The sequence below is a fragment of the Equus przewalskii genome, chromosome 15, assembly GCF_037783145.1.
Source record: "Equus przewalskii isolate Varuska chromosome 15, EquPr2, whole genome shotgun sequence".
Classification (NCBI taxonomy): domain Eukaryota; kingdom Metazoa; phylum Chordata; class Mammalia; order Perissodactyla; family Equidae; genus Equus; species Equus przewalskii.
The window spans coordinates 5,479,641-5,498,152 of record NC_091845.1 but is presented as its reverse complement, the minus strand read 5'-3'; the positions used below and the strand labels follow the sequence as shown (position 1 = coordinate 5,498,152).

The window sequence follows — 18,512 nt, the reverse complement described above, 5'->3', positions numbered from 1 at the left end:
TTTAGTGATTTTCTGACTTACACTTCATGGTTTTTGTGTCTTAAGAAATCTTTGCTAGTCCAAGTTCACTAAGATTTTCTCCTGTATTTTCTTGTAGAAGTTTTGCAGTTTTATTTCTTACATTTAGGTCTATGGTCCATTTGAAGTTAATTTTGGTGTATGGTATGAGGTAAGGGTTGAAGTTCTTCTTTCGTGTATATGAATTTGTAATTGTCCTAGTATCATTTGTTGAAAACAGTGAATATTCACAGAATTACGACTCAGCTTCCACTCTATTCAACCCTTTCCCCCAATACAAGTCTCTGGCTTAGATTCCAGGGTTCCTCATTATTAACAATCCCTTATATACACCCTCAACTTCCTTCGCCTTCTTCTCCTTCCCTTAAACAACTGGCAAAACCCCAATCCTAGATCATCTAACTGTCTGTCTATTCCATATCTGAACTCTTGCAGTGGAAAGTGACAAGAAAAAATCATGCACCCATGCTGACTGATGATACTGTAAATTTATATCCTCTAACTTCAAATGAGCATTTGATGCTACTCTGTAATTCTGTAGTACATTCACTCCCCCATTCTCATATAGGACTATTTCACACTTCTTAACTTTCTTCAAATCTAACATCCCTCTCCTATCCTCGCTCCTCTAACGGCCTAACTTCTTGTATCATTGAAAAAATAAGGAAAGTATCTGCACATACTCCTACCACATCTACTTATCTACTGGCACCCGAGTCCACATAATCAGCTTTCTCTACTGTTAGTAAGGATGGACTGCTGGTATTGCTACTACGGTCAGTTGCTCTACTTACATACTTATTCAAATACATCAAGATTAAGCAACTGTCTCATCTCCCCAATCAATTTCCCCCTCTCTGTTGGATTATTCTCCTCAGCAAACAAAATGCTACAATTTTTCCCACTTTAAGAAAATATCTCTTGACCCTACATCCAGCTTCCAGCTAAAGCCCCATTTCTCAGTAACCACCACTCCTTCCACCGTCTTGTCAAAACCAATATAGCTATTTGCATTATCTCATGCTACACTAAAATATTATGACTAGGAGTCTATAAACCTAGATTATAGTCTCATTTTAGCCATTAGTTTGCTATGTATACTTTGGCAAGGTAATTAATCTCTCTGAGTTTTAATTTCCTCTTCTATAAAATGAAGACACTGGATAAGAATTCACCTCTAAATATCTTTAGTTCTAAGATTCTGTGTATACATCAGCTTCTGAAACATCTTTAATGAAAAGGAAAACAAACTAGTTATGCAGCTGAGAAGCTACAAGAAAGATACTCACTGGCCTAGAGAGGAAAAAACCATGAAAAAGTCAACCAAATACCTCAAAGTCGGAATTTTACCACAGGAAAAGGATATAAATTATTTTAATTTGATTACAATAAAGGGAAGGAAAACTGATCTGCTGAATTACAATCTACTAGTTCTTAAAGTATTTTACTTCTTCCAAGGGAACCAAAAGCACTGATGGGGATAAGAATGCCCACCAAGTAAGTTAACTACAGGAGCTTTTTCAGAGTATCAATGACAGAAAAATGCAGTTATCCTACTTGTTCTAACAATTCACCTTCTCTCCCCTTACCAAATTTAGGAATAAAAGTCCTAACAGTTTTCATTATCAAACTGCGGAAATTAGTTTAAGAAACCTTAACTAAATTGGTATCAGGAAGGCCTCTAGGAAGAGCTCTCACATCCTATCATACATCATCAATTACACCAAACAGGAAGAGACCTACACTCGCATCTTCCACAAGTAAAACTATTTCACTACTGAAGGAAGTAGTTCTCTCCCCAAGCAGCAACAGCCCAGCCAATGAGAAATGCCACAGCTCAGCCAATGAGAAGCCATTGCTGCCCTGAACTGTTCCCCAATGGACTTTCCCTTAGAACAGCCCCTACTCCCCATTTTTCTCTATAAAAGCAAGCTCTCCTCCTTTGTTTTCTGGATTTGCCTACGGTTCGCCATAGCATGCAGATCCCAAATTGCAATTCTTTTGGCTATTCCCAAATAAACTCATTCTGAGGGTAAAATAACAGAAAATTTGCTTTTTAAGTTGACAAAACTTACCACCAATTAGAATAACCACTTAATTTCCTAGAGAGTCAAAGCTACACTTTTCTCAGGCACTTCAAAGAGGAATATCAAACTGGAGAAAACAAAAAAACCCCAAAGAAAACAAATTGCCATGTACACTTCAAATATTCTGGGTAAACAGAAATGTTCACACATCAAAAAGCTTTTTTCAATATGGAATTATTTATGACCTCTCCCCAAAATATTCTTCTTCTCAGACTAAAAAATTAACACTGAAATTAAAGAAGATTACATGCACAATTTTAGAAAATCATATATTTTAGGGTAAGAAAGAATCTTAGCAATTACTGGCCTGAACACTTTCCCCACATGCCCATGCTTCCCTAGAGCCCAAAAAACTTAAGTGACTAGCCTGAGGTCATATGACTGGTAGCGTCTAATGCCACATCAAAACCCAGGTCTCAAGTGAGGATTCTGGGAAGATGGCAGAGTAGGAAGCACCAGGAATTTGTCTTCCCACCTAGACAACAATTGCACTGGCAGAATCTGTCTGACTGACTTTTTTAGAACTCTTGGTGTCTTTTTAAGGCTTGCAACTTCCAGGGGGAAGGCTTGACAGTAAACTGTATTAATATCAGTCAACTTCAGCTCTTAGCACAGTGGCAACTAACCTGCCCCCACCCAGCCACATGGAGGGGAGCTGTGGGAGGTTTCTATAGCAGCTCACACATAGCTTGTGGGAGCTAAGATGGGCAAAAAAGATTGCCTTCCAAATATCAGGGATCTATGCTCTGATCATTGACTGCTGCTCCTGATCACAGAAGTGCAAGGAGGAGGGGCCCATCTTTGTCGCACTCTCCGGTTTTCCCCAGGTTGTTGCAAGGCCCTCCCTCTCCTGCTGAAGTGACTTCCAGGGGATTTAAAGAGATGATATCCTTTCCCACCCCTTCAATTTTTTCCCTCTTTTTCCTCTATTGGGAGCCAGACACCAAAGACTAAGACATTCAAAAGCACCTGCATACACAGGGAAAATCAGAAAGTATGCATTCTTAGGGAAAAAGACCTGAGAAGACCTCAAGTTTATACCTCAGGCTGACCCATGGCCCAGAGACAGCCTACAGTAAAAATAATAACAACCAAAACAGCAAACCCTAGGGAAGTGGGAGAATTTGATTTCAAGAGTTAGCACACACTTTGATTCCAATGTCCAGTTCTCAACCAAAAAAATCACATGGCATACAAAGAAATAGGGGAAACAATTAAACCAACAGAAACTGTCCCTAAAAAAGACCTGAAGGCAGAGCTACTAGGCAAAGATTTTAAGCCAATCATCCTGAAGGTGCTCAAGGAACTAAAGGAAGACGTGGAGAAATTCAAGAAAATGATGGATGGACAAAATGGTAATATCAATAAAGAGATTTTAAAAAGAAAAAACTAGAAAGAAACCAAAAAGAAAATCTTGAGCTGAAAAGTACAATAACTCAAATGAAAAATTCACCAGAGGGATTCAAAGGCAGATTTGAGCAAGCAGAAGAAATAACCAGTGAACTTGAAGAAAGGACAATGGAAATTATTGAGTCTAAGGAAGAGAAAGAAAGAAGACTGAAAAAAGTGAACATAGCCTAAGGAACCTGCATATGCAGTGAAGTCCCAGTAGGAGAAGAGATAATGAGGAAGAGAGAATACTGGAAGAAATAATAGCTTACAAATTCCAAAATTTGATGAAGGACATGATTATAAACATCCAAGAAACTAAAAAAAAAACTCCACAAGGAGACACATTATAATCAAATTTTCAAAAGCCAAAGATAAAGAGAGAATCTTGAAAGCAGCAAGAGAGAAGCAAATCATCACATACAAGGAATCCTCAATAAGGTTATCAGATTTCTCATCAGAAACTTTGGAGGCTACAAGGCATTAGGCCAATATATTCAAAATGCTAAAAGTAAAAAAATTGTCAACCAAGAATCCTCTATCCAGCAAAACTGTCCTTCGAGAATGAGGGAGAGATTAAGACATTCCCAGATAAACAAAACTTGAGGGAGTCTGGTACAACTAGATCTGCCCTGAAAGAAAAGCACAAGGGAGTCCTGCAAGATGAAATGAAAGGATGCTAGACAGTAACTCAAAGCTATACAGAGAAACAAAGATCTCAATAAAGAAAAATACAAGCCAATTATAAAAGCTAGTATTACTGTAAAATGTTTTATTCTACTTTTTGTTTTACACATGACTTAAGAGAATATATTTTTTTTAAAATATTAGTCTAAAAGCTAGTAACATTGTAACTTTAGTATATAACTCCATATGCTGTTTTCCATATAATTTAAGAGACTAATGCACTTAAATTACTAGTTTATGTTTCTGCACATATAATGTATAATGATGTAATTTTGTGACATCAAGAGCCATAGGGGTTGAGGATGGAGTTGTAAAGGAACAGAATTTTTGTATGTTATTGAAGTTAAGCTGGTATGAATTCAAATTAGACTGCTATAGCTTTAAAATTTTCAACGTAATCTCTATAGTGATGACACAGAAATTCACTGTACAATATATAGACAAAAGGAAATGAGAAAGGAATTTAAATGTTTCACTACAAAAAAAAAATCAACTAAACAAAAAAGAAGATAGTAATGCAGGATATGAGGAACAAAAGAGCTATAATACATATAGAAAACAAATAGCAAAATGACAGATGTCTGACCTTATCAGTAATTACTTAAAATATAAATGGATTTAGCTGCCAATCAAAAGGCAGAGATGGGCAGAATGGAAAAAAAACATGATCAGGGCTGGCCCTGGGGCCGAGTGGTTAAGTTTGTGCACTCTGCTGCAGCGGCCCAGTGTTTCGCCAGTTTGAATCCTGGGTGCAGACATGGCATCACTCATCAGGCCATGCTGAGGCGGTATCCCACATGCCACAGCTAGAAGGACACACAACTAAAAATATACAACTATGTACTAGGGGGCTTTGGGGAGAAAAAGGAAAAAATAAAATCTTTAAAAAAAAAAATGATCTAACTATATGCTGTCTATAAGATACTCACCTAAGATCCAAAGACACAAATAAACTGAAAGTGAAAGGATGGAAACAGATATTCCATGCATATAGAAACCAAAAGAGAGCAGAGGTGGCTAAACTAATATCAGACAAAATATAATTTAAATCAAAAAATTTACGAGAGTCGAAGAAGGACATTATATACCAATAAAAGGTTCAACACAGCCAGAAGATATAACCACCATAAACATTTTCACATCTAATAACAGACCAGCAAAATATATGAAGCAAAAATTGACAGAATTAAAGGGAGAAATAGATAGCTCTAAAACAATAGCTGGAGACTACAATAACCCTGGATAGAACCACCAGAAAGAAAATAAGTAAGGAAATAGAGGTCTTAACACAAGAAACCAACTAGATTTAACAGACATATACAGAATACTTGACCCAACAACTACAGCATACACATTCTTCTCAAGGACACATGCGACATTTTCTAGGACAGACCATATATAAAGTCTCAAAAGATTTTAAAAGATATCAAACAAAGTATCTTGTCTGATCAAAATGAGATCAAGTTAGAAATCAGAAAGAAAACTGGAAAATTCACAAATTTGTGAAAATTAATACACTTTTAAATAACCAATGGATCAAAGAAGAAATCACAAGGGAAATTAGAAAAAACTTAGAGACAAACGAAAATGAAAACACAACAACCCAAAACCCTTGGAACACAGAGAAAGTAGTGTTAAGGGGGAAATTTACAAGTTATAAATCTGTACATTAAAAACAAGAAACTCTGAGCCAGCCATGATGGCCTAGCAGTTAAAGTCTGCTGTGCTCCGCTTTGATAGCCCGGGTTTGGTTCCCAGGCACACAACCACACTACTCGTCTGTCAGCAGCCATGCTGTGGCAGCAGCTCACATAGAAGAACTAGAAGAACTTACAACCATATACAACTATGTACTGGGACTTTAGGGGAGGAAAGGAGGAAGACTGGCAAGAGATGTTAGCTTAGGGTGAATCTTCCCCAGCAAAAAAAAGAAAAAAAAAAAAGAAAGCCTCCTGCCTTCCATACACATTTTTAAAAAAAAGGAAATTCAAATATCAACAACCTAACTTTACAAAAAGAACTAAACCCAAAGGTAGCAAAGGGGAAAAGTAATAAAGATTAGAGCAGAGATAAATGAAAGAGAGAATAGAAAAACAATAGAGAAAATCAAAGAAACCAAAAATTGATTCTTTGAAAAGATCAACAAAATTGACAAACCTTGAGCTAGAATGACTAAGGAAAAATTCAGATTACTAAAATGAGAAATGAAAGTAAGGACATTACTACCAGTTCTACAGAAATAAAAAGAATTACCAGAGAATACTATGAACGACTGTATGCCAACAAACTGGATAACCACGATGAAATGGACAAATTATTAGAAACACAAAACCTATTAAGACTAAATTAAGAATAGAAAATCTCAATAGACACATAACTAGAAAGGAGACTGAATCAGTAATCAAAAATCACTTGACAAAAGCCCTGCCCTGACTTGCTTCACTGGTCAATTCTACCATACATTTAAAGAAAAACTAATACCAATCTTTCTCAAACTTTTCCAAAAAACTGAAGAAGAGAGAACACTTCCTAACTCATCCTATGAAGCTGGCGTGACCAATACGAAAATTAGACAAAGACACTACAAGGAAACTACAGACTAATATCCCTTATGAACAGTGATGCAAAAATCCTCAACAAGATACAAATAGATAGCAAATAGAATTCAGAAGCCTATTAATAAGATTATACACCATGACCAAGTGAGATTTATTCCAGGAATGCAAGGATAGTTAAACAGAAGAAAATCGATCACTGTAATACCCCACACTGACAGAATTAAGGGGAAAAGAACCACATGATCATCCTTATTAATGCAGAAAAAGCACTTGACAAAATTCAACACCCTTTCATGATTAAAAAAAAAAAAAAACACTCAAAAAATAGGAATCAGGGCCAGCCTTGTGGCCGAGTGGTTAAGCTCGTGTGCTCCACTTCGGCAGCCCAGGGTTTGCCAGTTCAGATACTGAGCGTGGACCTACACACTGCTCATCAAGCCATGCTGTAGTGGCATCCCACATAGAAGAACTAGAACAAATTACAACTAGGATATACTACTATGTACTGGAGCTTTGGGGAGGAGGAAAAAAGGAATCAAAGGAAACTACCTCCACATAATAAAAGTCATATATGAAAAAACCCACAATGAACACCACACTCAATGTTGAAAAATTGAAAGTTTTTTCTTTGAATATCAAGAACAAGGCAAGAATGTCAACTTGTACAACTTCCATACAACACGGTACTAGAAGTTCTAGCCAGAGCAATCAGGCAAGAAAGAGAAATAAAAGGCATCCAAGTTGGAAAGGAATAATTATCTCTGTTCATGGATGATATATTCAAAACCCTAAAGATTCCACAAAAAAACCATTAGAACTAATAAATGAATTATCAGCCAAGTAGCAGTAAACAAAGTCAAAACACAAAAAGGAGTCCCATTTCTATAAATAAACAATCAACAATCTGAAAAGAAATTACAGAAACAATTCCACTTACGCAGCATCAAAGAGGATAAAATACTTTAACTTAACCAAGGAAGTGAAAGACTTGTACAATTAAAACTACAAAACCTTGCTGAAAGAAATTAAAGATATAAATAAATGCAAACAAATCGCATGTTCATGGACTGAAAGACTTAATGTTGTTAAGATGTCAGTACTACCCAAAGCAATCTACCAATTCAATGCAATCTGTATCAAAATCCCAATGTTTTCTACAGAACTAGAAAAACGTATCTTAAAATTCATATGGAATCTCAAGAGACCCTGACTAGCCAAAACAATCTTGAAAAAGAAGAACAAAGCTGGAGGACTTTTACTTCCTGATTTCAAAACTTACTACAAAACTAGTCATCATGGGCACAGAGGACGAAGGGGAGCACTTATGTGGTGACAGTCAAGAAATAGTGTACAACTGAAATCTCACATTAACAGGTAAATGGAATAAACAAATCCATACAATAGAATACTGCTCAGCAATAAAAAAGCGGCGTGTGGGCGGGGAGGATCAATGTATGCAATAACTTAGATAAATTTCAAAAGCATGCTGAGTGAAAGAAGCCAAGCACAAAAGAACACATGCTTTATGATTCCATTTATATAAAATTATTTATATAATATACATACATATGTACATACACATATAAAACTAACCTATAGTGGTTGCCTATAGATGGAACTGAGGGGAAGAAGAGATTACAAGGGTTATAAGGGACAGGAGAAAATTCTTGGGAGTGATGAAAATGTTTATCTTGATTATGGTGACGGTTTCAAAGTGTATACTTATGTCAAAACTCATTAAATTGAACACTTTAAATACATGCAAACAATTTATTGCATGTTAACTGCACTTCAATAAAATTGTAAAAAATAAATTTTAATAAGGTGATAAAGAAACAAAAATTAGTTTGAACACCTACATAGTCAACACAGAGCCAGGAGCTGTGAGACAAACAGGAAATAAACCTGCAAGCAGTATAAAACAGTAGATAAGAATCTAGGCCTTAGAATCAAAGTCTTAAATCTGATTATCAGTTTCAACAATTATTAGTAAAAAGAGCCTTGGTTCTCTAAGCCTCAGCCTCATTTTCTATAACAGGATAATAATACCTAAATCATATAGCTGTTGTAAGGATTAAAAGAAATAGTATATGAAAATCATGTCTGCCATTTAGGAAATACCCTAAATACTCTAATAATAGTATCTTTTTTTCCCAGAATTTGGTGAACCACATGCTTCTTTACAGGTGAGACCTGTTTAACTCTTGATTTACATATAATTCTGAATAGTTTAATTATTTAAATAAAGGGAGGAATATAAGAATCAGTGTACACAAATAATAAGAGAATTTAGAGTAAGGAAGAAGAAAAAGTACTGGATTGTAGTAGAATAAATTAATTGATGGTCCTAATGGAAAGCCCTGCATTATCAAGAACAGATTCCATTATACCTAGAATACTATTTACAGGGTAAAAAAAAATTTTCTTACAGGGCTGAAAAGGAACATACATTTCAGAAAAACTACTACTTTAAAATAGTTAATTTCTTTGAAAGTTATACTTATTCAAGAAGTAAACTTTAATCTGGAAGCACTTATAACCCTTTAATCCTCTTCAATATTGAACTAATGAAATATTACCACATAAGACAAAATAGATTTTCTATAGCTCTAATTTATTTTATATGATTCTCAACAATTCTAAGATATAAATTCCTTCAAAGCTAAAACAAAATGATGTACTGAAACAGACTTTCTACAAAAATTTTCAATATTTCTTAAATGAAGCAGAATTTTAAACATGCTGTGCATTCTGCTATTATGGTTCCTTGCCTACTAATTGTGGGTCCCTGAGAAAATTACTTGACTTGATCTCTAAAGTGTGGATAAAAATATTTCCTATCCCTTAGGGTTACTGCAAAGAACAAATGAGACAATGACATGGAAAGCACTTTATATATAAAACACTCAATAAGTGTTAGCTGCTATTATTTTTTTACTACTGTTAAATATGTACCACATCATGACCATAAAGTAAATTTAACAGAGTAAGATTTAGGAAGGATTATACTTAATACATATATATGCAGGCAAATATTGGAATACATAAGAAAGAATTACATTTAATGAAAATTGAAAATTCTATTCTAATTAACGCTCAGATGAGGTATCATTTGAAAACTGTTAGTACTTCACTGAAATGTCTGCATTTCTTTCTTAAAGATATGCAAAATCTGTAACAAAGTCTAAATTCAAATAGAAAAAAATGTGGAAGGATACTACCACCTCATCAATTCATGTTTTTCTACTTACACTGTTCAAATACGGAATGTCCTATTCTTTTGTCTATCCATTCTCACAACTCAACTGAACAGATGTTTGAGTGTCTCAAAAATGCAAGACACTGTAATATCCTAGCTAGATCAATAGAAATTAGAAAAGAATCCTTTTTTTCCCCCATAAGCTTTCCTGAAGCCAGAAAAGAGAGCTTACTTTATACCCAACACACTAATGTTAACAAGATCTACTTGGGCCAGAGCTAAGATATAGATATTTAATTTCACATTTTGTCTTCCTATCACACAAAATCCCTTCCAAGAAGTAACTTGCATCCAAAATACTGGCATTTGCTGCTGAGACAAGGCAGCGGTTTAATCACTGGACAGCATCCACAGAAAATTAAGCCAGTGAACTCAGGACCTATTCAACAGTTGGGTTTCTCAGGGGCGGTTTTTTTCCCTCCCTAAGCAATCTATACAACAATTTTCCAAACTATATATACTCATAATGCAGTCATTCCCAGGATCACTAATCAGAAGCATATAAATAAACCATAACACAGCCAAAGTCAAACAAACGTATTTTGACAGATCCAGGCCAACCAACTGCAAAGCTTCTGAACACGCACCCCCACAGGCCTAGGTAGCACCAGCCTTTGGCTCCAGCATATGTTCCTTTCCTTCTTGTAGGGCCAGTTCTGGCTTTTGAAAAAAGAAAAATAAAGCTATCAGTTGAGTGGATCAAACTTCCAGCAGGGTAAATAGAAAAAGATTGTCATATAAATCCCTTCAAACATCTGCTCAAGAGCAATGAAAGCAACTTAGTCATAAAAGACAATACAACAAAAATTCAATATAGTTTAATATTTTTAAAGATCAAAAGAATAAGAAAATATTCAGATATTACTTTCATCAAATTATAAACCAGCTAGCATAAAGAGAGAACAATATAGCTCAAAGCTGAACAATACTATGCAGAGAGCTATTTTTAATTTTCTGTCTATGTTGATTCCATTAGGCAACATGCTTCTGAGCAATAAGGTCATTTTCATCTTAACATTTTATAAAATTCTAGAATAAAAATAGAAGACTTATGGAAGAGGATGGAATTGTTGGGTATGGGGAGTATACTACTAATTAACTGCAAATATGAATTAATATTGCAGCCTTAATTATTTGCCAACACACAGGAAACATAAGCAGAATGGTATTTCTGGAAAGCATTAAAATTACTGATTCACTCTGCAAGTATTTCCCAATACCTACTCTTTGGTTAAAAGTGCAGTATACACCAATATACATAAAAACCTAAAGGAAAGGAAAAGTACCTGTAAGCATACCACATGGGAAAAGCAGCTCCCATACATGTATTCATCTACATGACCTATAAAAACCTGCAAGGGCAGGCCTCTCTCTCTCCACCTCAAACCATGTTCTTTCTCCCTCTAGCTCTCACTTCTCATGCCATACTAGCTGCCTTAATTAGGTGGTGCCTCATTTCATCATATTCCCTTCTACCACAGGGCCTCTGCACCTGCTGTTCCTTCTACCTGGACAACCACCCCTCCTCTCTTTGCCAAGTTAACACCTACTCTTCCTTCAAATCGTAGCACAAGTTATCATTTCTTGAGGATGTATTTTCTAACCTGGTCAAATTTCACTAATATTATCACTTATATACCACCACTGCAGTTGTAATGTAACTTTTTATTTAGTATTAATATCTCCTCCATCAGACCACAGGTTCAATGGGGGATGTTATCACATCAAGTTTTGCTCCACATTATATCCTTAGTGCCTGAGTAGCTCAATAAAAACGTGTTGCATGAATGAATGAATGCATGAACCATGCTCAAGAAGCATCAAACATAGTCCAGATTGCCTAAGTCAAAATTCAGTTGCCAGCAATCACAAAACGTTGAATACCAGGTCAAGCGGCCATCATGATACTTACTATATTTAATTTCCTTTAGCAAGGTCCCTTTAGAAGGGATAATGAAGTTTATTCATCATAAGTCTTCTTCTCATGGTCTCCTATTTACATGAGGAAACCATCAAGAAGTCAAACTCGATTGAATACTCTAAAATAAAGCAATCTAAACCTGTTTGATTAGAGTTTTCATAATAAAATTACTAGTCCTTTTTTTTTACATCTCATTGTCAAGTCCCAAAGCAAAGATAAATCCCTGGTTTGTCTTGAAATCTGAACCTCTTACTCAGTTTATCTCAAGATAAATCACTGAAAATAAAAGTCTACCAAAAAATAACATTTAAAGAAGTTAAAATCGCTAGGCATTTTTTTAAAAAGAAAAGCTTAATAAGAAAAGGAGAAGAAATCACAGCAATGTTTGGATGAAAAACCCTCTTCCACCATACAAAACAAGAAAAAAGACATTTTCCCCATGAATTCTGGCAAGGTCAATTCTCAGCCTTATTCACAAAATTCTTGGATAGCTTCCTTGGCCTAAAAAAGCCCCACACTATTTCACAGCAACTGAGTAAAACCTGGGTATGGAATTGTCTATTTTGATATTAAGCAAACAGTTCTCAATGGTGTTTCAAGGATTCTAACTCATAGAAACAGTGAGTATTATAATTCATGACAAAATAAAAACACAAAAGAATGAAAAAATATAAGATACGCCATTATAAATAAAGGCTATAGTAACAAATTACTCACAGTTTAGGAAAAGATAAACATTTCTACAGAAATTATGAGAGTTAAAGAGAAAGAAACATTGGTGCTTCAGATTCCAATGACTTAGCATGAAAATTTAGTAATGAATCTACCTCCTTCTTTCTTTTTTTTTTAAAGATTGGCACCTGAGCTGACAACTGTTGCCAATCTTTTTTTTTTTTTCTGCTTTTTCTCCCCAAATCCCCCCAGTACATAGTTGTATATTTTAGTTGTGGGTCCTTCTAGTTGTGGCATGTGGGACACCACCTCGGCATGGCCTGACGAGCGGTGCCATGTCCATGCCCAGGATCCGAACCAGCGAAACCCTGGGCCGCCGAAGCGGAGCATGTGAACTTAACCATTCAGCCATGGGGCTAGCCCCTACCTCATTCTTCGAAGTTATTAATCTTTTCAAACAAGGTCAATAAAGACTGCCAAAGCAAATAATCTAGAAAAACTATAATTTTATTCTCCTGAAATTGTATATTCTGCTAAAATAACTATACTAACGCACAGACCTTTGATTTTATGATTTTTCTCACAAATTTTTCTTAAATTTTTGGCATCTACCACAACTTATATGATAGAAAAAAATGAACAAGCAATAAAAAAGTATTAGTGGCCTCATTACATTGCTGGTAGGAATGTAAAATGGTATAGCCTTTATGGAAAAGTTTGGCAGTTTCTCATAAAATTAAACATGCGGTTACCATACATCCCAGTAATCACATGCCATGGCATTTATCCCAGAGAAATGAAAACATATGTTCACATAAAAACTTGTACACGAATATTCATAGCAGCATTAGTGATAATACACCATCTGCAAACAATGCAAATGTTCCTCATAGGTGAACGTTTAACAAACTCTGGTACACCCATACAATGGAATATTACTCAGCAATAAATAGGAAGTATTGATTCATACACATAACAACTTGGACAGATCTCAAGGACATTATGCTTAGTGAATGAAAAAAAAACCCAATCTTAAAAGGTTATATACTATATGACTCCATTTACATATCATCCTCAAAATAACAAAACTACAGAGATGAAGAACAGGTTATGTAACCACAGGCCCTCCAGGACCAGTTCAACTGACCCTGTCTCTTATCAATAGAGTGATTAAGAATTATCTTTCAGAAAAACTGCAAAGTCACATAGCCAGGGCATGCATAAAAGACGACGACGTGACCTGAAATGACCTGGGAACTAAAGATCCTCCTCCCCAAAGAACCCAAGGACCGGGACATGACACTAACTTGAAAGTCGGACTCATTATCACAAGCAAGGAGTCCCTGATTCAGAAGATCAGTGTTAAAATTACTTTCCCGCCCCATCATAAATGTTTAAAACTTTACCATAAATGCTTGGAGCCCACCAATCAAAACCTATCCCACTAGCATTTCAGTGTGCCAGCCTGTTCTTCCTAACCTATTAAATTTCACCCCAAATTCTGAATCTGGGAGACAGACCTGAGGGCACACGCCCCCTGTCTCCCTGCAGATCAACCTCACAGAATAAAAGCTGATTATTTCTCCCCTAAAGGCTGATGCCATAATCAACTGGCTTGTTTATGCACATGAGGCAGAGAACCCCAATTCTGTGTAGTAACAATTACAGGTTGCCATGGGATAGGGATAAGGACAGGAGTGGAGGTGGGTTCCCAAAAATAACACAATGTTTTCAGTTTATTCAATAAACATTAACCGCCCTTGGACTTTTGAGTTAACTTTGGCCCTCTCTTCAGAGAAATTATCTGCTAACTTTCCCCCTCAACTAGTTGATTCATAAATTAGCAGCAGTTACTAAGGCAAAACATGTAAATAAGATACTTCTGTTCCTGAGTCATCCAGATATTCTTACAGGAAGTCTAAAAAGAGTGAGAGCACAAAGTTAAGTCTCAGAATTCACAGCAACTCCAGTCTTAGCTGGATAAAAGAAAATCTAGCTGTCAGTACGGAAGATGCAAAGATTAGTACAGGGGCCAAGAATGGCACACTGATATTGAGTGTTAGCTAAAAAATAAAAGTCAAATGGATTAAACATTATTGTATTTTCTTGATGCTAGACAGCATCAATTGATTTAAAAGGCATACCTTTACCTGAATAACAGCTTTTTGAGGGGAAATACTACCATATTAAATGCACACAATTTCAAGACATTAAAATGCAAAAAACCATTCCTCTTAGAATTGACAAAATAGGAGATATATGAAATACCACCAGTATGCCTAACCAATACCTATCATTTGTTTCAAAATTTTCCAACACAGAGTTGGACAAAAACACTACTCCTGGGCCTTTATATATCCCAAAATCTACCATGCCTTCTAGACGTAATAAAAGATAAAATTTTAAATAACATTGCTGAAAGCAAACAGAGTAATTTTTTGCAAAGATGTGGTAAGAATGTAAATGTGTGAAGTGCAACCATAACAAGCCTGAGCTCAACCCAAAAGAAAAGGTTTCAAAGCACTGCAGCACCAACCACCGTAAGGAGTTTACTAACCTTCAATTTCCTCGTGGGCTACAAGAGTACCTACCCTCATAGAGTCATTGTGAAGATTAAATGTAAAACACTTAGAACAGGGCCTGGCATGCAATAAGCACAACCTAAGTACTGGGTTTTTGGGGTTTTTTTTAAAATTTATTTTAGGAAACGCCAGACACCTATATAGGAAGTGGCAGCAGCATCTTGGTTCCCACTCAAAATGCTACAGCAGGTATTTCTCATCACCCTAGGTACAACAACATTAACTTCTATGTGGAAGGTTCTTGCCACTCACACAGTTTTTTGCTAAATCTGGTAAGAAAAGGAAATCACCAATTGGGCTTAATTATAAACAAATTTACAGGAAGCAGGAAGAATCCGTAAATTGAAGACAAAAGCTAATAATACGAAACAACTGTTCTTTACAGATTTAGAGACCTTTTAAAGCCCCAGCTCACATTTGTATAGCACGTTGTAGTTTCAAAGTAGTTCTCAACACGTTATCTCATTTGATCCTCACAACAACACTGTGAGGCCCTTGCTGTTATTTCACATTTTACAGATGAGGAAAATGAGGCTTAAATAACATGCTGACGGTCACAGAGTCAGCAAGCAGAAGAGATGGAACTTAAATCCCTCGACTACTCTACTACAACTGCCTCTCTACATGGGGATAAATTTTACAGTGCTAATCAGAATACTATCCTCCATATCACAGCAAACACTTAACAGCTTCAAGACATATTGAAAAATTAGAATAAATCAAAGATCATTAAGGATCATTTGTGGTGTAATGTCTCTTTTTACATATGCTCTTATAAAAAGAAAATGTTTTCAGTTTCAGTACTCAGGATCAAAAAAACCTTTTTTTAATGTTCTCACATTTCAACACCTGAAAGCATGTGTGGCCATCAAGGGGCTGAGAAAAACAACAAAAGGATTAAAATATACAAATGCCAAATTATCCTCTGTTTTGCCTAACTGCCTCTTAGTTTCCAACATACCTGTTAAAGAACAGACTTTCTTATTCATAGGCACAGGTCAAATTTAAGATTTTTTCTGGTAGCTTTAGTGACTTTTTACACCAAGTAACTGACTATCTGCAAAAAACTTCTTTATTCTCACACTGTCAAAGTAATAATATAAATATACATGGTAAATTGATGAAAAAATAATTTGATAAATATAGCAATAATCTGAAGGAACAAAGACAATCTTGTAGTCCAGATTTTCAAATTTTTATTGAAATTCTGACTTGCCCATAGTGGAATTCCTTCATTTTGCCACAGACATTGCAAAATTTTCATAGACAACCTATTATTATAATCATATTTAAGCCTTAATTTTTTGTTGTTGTTGTTAGTACCATCAAGTCAATTCTGACTCCTACTGACCCTATGTATGGCAGAGCAGAACCCAGCCTGGTCTTTTTTGCACCACTCTCTCACCTTCCAGCATCATATCAAACAACGCCCTGCCTGGGTGTGTGTGTGGGTGGGTGGGTAGGTGTGTGTGTGTGGGTGGGTGGGTGGGTGTGTGGGTGGGTGTGTGGGTGGGTGTGTGTAAGACTGGCCTGAGCTAACATCTGTGCCAATCTCCCTCTACTCTTTGCGGGATGGCCGCCACAGTGTGGCTTGACGAGCGGTGCTAGGTCCACACCTGGGATCCAAACCAGTGAAACCCGGGCCACCGAAGAGGAGCACAGGAACTTAACCACTGCACCACCGGGCCAGGCCCCCGCGTCTCCCACTGCTATTTTATAGAGTTTTCATGGCCAATTTTTTTTGGAAGTGGGTGGCCAGGTCCTTCTTCCTAGTCTGTCTTAGTCTGGAAGCTCCAGTGAAACTTATCGACCATGGATGACCCTGCTGGTATTTCATACCAGTGGCACAGCTTTCAGTATCATAGCAACACACAGCTGCCACAGTATGACAACCGACAGATGGGTGGTGTGGTTCCCTGACCAGAAAGCAAACCTGGGCTACCACGGTGAAAGTGGCGAATCTTAACCACTAGATCACCATTGCTGGTGAGCCTTAAATACTCAAGGGAGAACAAGGTGATGTCTCAAAGTTACATTTCCTTCTCATTATAGAAATATTTTTTAAAATATGTATTTAAAAATAAATACATTTTCATTGGTTAAATGTATTTGAGCAAATAAGTCATTATGAAACAAAGATGGAAATGCAAATAATTTCAGTATAAGACAAATCATAAAAATAAACTAACATTTTAGGAAATTTACCTTTGACTTCTTTGCTCTAACAGGTTAGCACTGCTTCCCTCCCACCTTCCCCACATGGACAACAAACATAACCTAGGACTTTGATCATTTAATTTTTTCCCCCTTCATAGTGCCTGACACACAGTTGGTGCTCAATAAAAATACGTTAAACTTCCCAAGAGACTCAAACTTTTCATTAATCACTATCATACCACAATCCAGATTCCATGATTATGAAGGTACATGGCAGTGTATCACCCTACATCAGGGCAATTGTACAACTTTCAATCTATTCATCACCAATGACAACTGAAAAAACTGGTTTGGGGCACCAAAGCAAGTACTTTATGACACAAAGCAAAGTAGGAATACCTCTAGTTCATTTAATCTAACAAAAAATCCAAGAATTTGAAAAATACATATGTAAAACATTTAAACATTTTCTACCCTTCTACCTTCAGGAATCAACTACTCCTCATTAAGAACCAACCATGTATAGAAATAGATGTTTCATACCTCCATGTCAAAATTTAACTCTCCATAAAATATTACATGGATGGAAATCTGTTCAAAATATATTGTTAAGTGTAGTGGGGGGAAAAACTTGTATTAAGACAGCTTATACACTATTATCCAGATACAAATATGTATTCATAGTTCTGTTTGCACCAGAACACAGGGCACATACATATCAAAATTATAACAATGGTTATCACTGAAAATTATCATAGAAATTAGAACTTTCTGATTTATATTTATCTGAACTTTTTTTGTATTTTCTATAACAAATACGCTACTTTTATAAACAAAGAAAACAATGAAAGTATTTTTAAAAAACTTTACTGCAGTAACCAAAAGGGTGTAGACTAGTTAAAATTTGAACAAACATCCTTTTCCAACCATCTTTGTTTTTATATGTAGTCAAATAAGGGGGAAAAATAAACCAAATGTGTTTATTATGGGATTCTGACCTAAAGGACATTCTCTTTGCACTTTGACAGAAGTGGGAGAGGGAGTGAAGGTAAAGAGAAACACCAAATAATTAAACAATTATTATTTAAGGCTAAAATCTTTCAAGTGATTTATAATCTTTCAAGTGATTTATAATCTCAATGGTAAAACAATACTTAAAACATAACTAAGATAACCCAATTA

General features: G+C 35.9%; 1 protein-coding gene across 15 annotated transcripts in view; it reads right to left on the bottom strand.

Moving 5' to 3' along the window:
• TMCC1 (transmembrane and coiled-coil domain family 1) overlaps positions 1-18,512 on the bottom strand; it is a 251,001-nt gene that overhangs the window by 194,376 nt on the left and 38,113 nt on the right. For 3 of the 15 annotated variants that reach the window (XM_070574660.1, XM_070574668.1, XM_070574675.1), the window contains exon 1: positions 10,586-10,653. The exons of the other annotated variants lie outside the window; for them this stretch is intronic. The gene's annotated coding sequence lies outside the window, so the exon portion shown is untranslated. Of the gene's footprint in view, positions 1-10,585; positions 10,654-18,512 lie in introns of those variants that run through there. 15 annotated transcript variants of the gene reach the window in all.